Below are 3,786 nucleotides of genomic sequence, written 5' to 3' on the forward strand. Positions count from 1 at the left end.
TGAAGTTTGTGTTAAGGAATTTCAGAAAAACACAAAAGTTAGTAACTATGATTTCATTTTCCATTTCTTCAGCACGTGAATTGTTTGCAGGAGCTGGGCTGTCCCTTACTTTCATAGTTTTCATTGTTCACATCGATATCACTCAATATTTTGAAATTATGGATTTGTGATGTGACAGAGAGGAGGGTATCAAATCTACAGCCCTTGAGTGCACATGTGTGACTCCAGCGATGGAAAGAGAACCGGGGCGAGTTGGGGGAAGGTTTACAATGGGCAAGCGAGATCCATCAAACTCATCCAGAGGCACGTGCCCTGCCTAGCAGCAGCACTGCTTCTGGCAGCAGCACTTCTGTTGGCAACAGCCCTTCCCACAGCCGCAGCCACAGGAGCTGCAGGTGCGGCGGCAGCAGCAGATCACGGGCGTGCTACAGCAGCCTCCACAGCAGCCGCGGCAGCAGGGGCAGCAGCTGGAGCAGCAGCCCACCCGGTAGCACCTGCAGGTGGTGCAGCTGCCACAGCCACCGCAGCCACCACAGCCACCACCGCAGCCACCACCGCAGCCACCACAGCCACCACCGCAGCCACCACAACTTCCACAACCACAGCAACCCATGGTGTCAGTAGAGAGGACTCAGGTAAAGTGAGGAGGGAGAATGTGATAGGTGACGAGGTCTGATGTTTGCCTCTGCAGGGGAGCCTTAAATACTCCTGCTGGGGCTTGGCACATGACTGTAGTCACTTCCTCGTTGTTTTGGCCACTTTCTGTGGCAAACTTTTGTTTCCTGTTTGTTACTTCCTCAGGGGTGTACACAACTTGATTTTTTAATTACAATTTTAGATAAATTCACTTCTATTTCAAAAATGGAATCAGAACTGACTGACATTTTTTCAGAAAACACTGCATTGTTTCAATCTGTCTACCTGAGGGTGAAATTATTTTGATGGTAGTCAATGGTCTAAGCCAAAGAGATTCAGCCATTCCTCTTCTTTTGCAAATCAGTAATAGCTGCCCAGAGGAAAGGGCCCTCATTCGAAATATGTCTGTCTTTTACTCTAAGTATATACATTTTATATGTATTATCCTTAATCACCCTTTAAAAAAAACCCAACACATTAGGTATATAGAGTCTTTATTAAAATGAGTGTTATCATCAAAAAAGCCCAGGAAATGTTGCATATTGTCTCCATTTGGGAAATTCACGTTGATATATTAAATGTAATAGGAAGTCCTGGAGGAAAAGGAAGTCTTAAAAACTGGTATTCAATGTAAAGAGATTTCATATCAAATAGAAAATGTAATTTAAAAAATTACTTTTTGAATGAGTTTACTCAAAACAAGGATTTAGAGAATCCATTTAAAATAGCAACAAAATTAAAATTAAAATATAATAATATATGAATCCAATGACATGCAGGATCTTGATGGAAAAAATGATTAAATTCTACTGAGGGACATACAAGAAGAAAGAAGTAGACGTTTGGGCATGGAAAGTCTCAACTGACATCTAAAAGACGTCGATCCTTCCCAAATAAATTAATACATTGATTGCAATTCTATTAAAAACACGAACAGATGTAAAAACTTTTCTTGTTTTGATTTAACTTGACAGCTGCCCCTAAAATACACTTGACAAAACAAAAGTCAATAATATCAAATACATGGTTTAAGAGGAATGAGAAGCAAAGTTTGTCCTATCAGCTGTTGGGACTCATTCTAAGGCCATGGCCATTAAAACAGTGAGAAATTTTGTTGCTGAGAGAGATAGACAGACTAATGGAGGGGAATAGAGAGCCCAGAAATGGACTCACATAGATTTTGGAATTTGGTATAAGGCAGAACTGTTAAAATCAGAAGAAAATATTGACTATTCAATATTAGTACTGAAATAACAGGTTATCCATATGGATAAAAATAACACTAGCATCCTTCTTCATACTGTACAAAAAAGAAAGTTCCAGATGATTTTGAGATCTAAAAATGAAAAGCAAAGCTTAATATTTTAAGAAGACACAATAAATTATTTTTCTTTTTTTTAACTTTTAGGTTTAAGAGTACAAGTGCAGGTTTGTTACAGGTAAACTCATGTCATGAGGGTTTGGTTTACAGATTATTTTCTTACCTGGGTGCTAAACTTAGTACCCAATAGTTATTTTTTCTGATCCCCTCCCTCCTCCCAGCTTCCACCCTCAAGCAGACGCCAGTGTCTGCTGTTCTCCTATTCGCAACCTTGTGTTCTCATAATTTAACTCTCCGTTATAAGTGAGAAAACGTGGTATTTGGTGTTCTGTTCCTGCATTAGTTTGCTAAGGATAATCGCCTCCAGCTCCATCCATGTTCTTGCATGATCTTGTTCTTTTTTATGGCTGCAAAATATTCCATAATAGTAGACTGGATAAAGAAATTTGTAAATGGATAAATTTCATTATCCAGTCTACCACTGATGGATATTTAGGTTGATTCCATGTCTTTGCTATAGTGAATAGTGCTGCAATGAGCATGTGTGTATGTATTTTTATGATAGAATGATTTATATTCCTTTGGGTATATACCCAGTAATGGAATTGCTGGGTCAAATGGTAGTTTTGTTTTTAGCTCGTTGAGGAATCACCAGACTACTTTCCACAATGGTTGAACTAATTTACACTCCAACCAACAGTATATAAGCGTTTCCTGTCCTCTGCAACCTCACCACCGTCTGTTATGTTTCGACTTTTTGATAATAGCCATACTGACTTGTGAGACAGTATCTCATTATAATTTTGATTTGCATTTTTCTAATGATTAGTGATACTGAGCTTTTCTTCATATGCTTGTTGGCTGCATATATGACTTTTTTTGAAAGTGTCCATTCATTTCCTTTGCCCACTTTTTAATGATGTTGATTTTTGCTTGTACATTTGTTCAAGTTTCTTATAGATGCCGGATATTAGACCTTTGTTAGATGCATAGTTTGCAAATGATTTCTCTCATTCTGTAGGATTTCTGTTTACTCTGTTGATAGTTTGTTTTGTTGCATGGAAGCTCTTTAGTTTAATTAGATTCTATTTGTCAATTTTTGCTTTTGTTGCAATTATTTTGGCATCTTCGGCATGGAGTCTTTGCCCATGCCAATGTCCAGAATGGTATTGCCTAGATTTTCTTCTAGGGTTTTTATAGTTTTGGGTTTTACATTTAAGTCTTTAATCTATCTAGAGTTGATTTTTTATGTGGTGTAAGGAAGGGGTCCAGTTTCAATCTTCTGCATATGGCTAGCCAGTTATCCCAGTACCATTTATTGAATAGCGAGTCTTTTCTCTGTTGCTTGTTTTTGTCAGCTTTGTCAAAGATCAGATGGTTGTAGGTGAGCAGCATTGTTTCTGGGCTCTCTATTCTGTTTCATTGGTCTATGTGTCTGTTTTTGTGCCAGTGCCATTCTGTTTTGGTTACTGTAGCCTTGCAGTATAGTTTGAAGTTGGGTAACATATTGCCTCCAGATTCTTTCTTTTTACTTAGGATTACTTTGGCTGTTTAGACTCTTTTTTGGTTCTACGTGAATTTTAAAATAGTTTTTTTGTAGTTCTGTAAAGAATGTCATTGGTAGTTTGATAGGAATAGCGTTGAATTTGTAAATTGCTTTGGACAGTATGGCCATTTTAATGATATTGATTCTTCCTATCCATGAGCATAGGATGTTTTTCCATTTGTTTGTGTCAGCTCTGATTTCTTTGAGGAGTGCTTTGTAATTCTCATTGTAGAGCTCTTTCACCTCCCTGGTTAACTGTATCCGTAAGTATTTTATTCTTTTT

General features: G+C 38.0%; 1 long non-coding RNA gene across 1 annotated transcript; it reads right to left on the reverse strand.

Annotated features, from left to right (window-relative positions):
* Positions 1-215: 215 nt before the first annotated feature.
* Positions 216-656, reverse strand: LOC140712610 (uncharacterized). Its single transcript, XR_012094326.1, has one exon. It is a non-coding gene; the product is annotated as an uncharacterized lncRNA (long non-coding RNA).
* Between the last annotated feature and the right edge of the window lie 3,130 nt (positions 657-3,786).

Source organism: Chlorocebus sabaeus, chromosome 10 (assembly GCF_047675955.1).
Source record: "Chlorocebus sabaeus isolate Y175 chromosome 10, mChlSab1.0.hap1, whole genome shotgun sequence".
Classification (NCBI taxonomy): domain Eukaryota; kingdom Metazoa; phylum Chordata; class Mammalia; order Primates; family Cercopithecidae; genus Chlorocebus; species Chlorocebus sabaeus.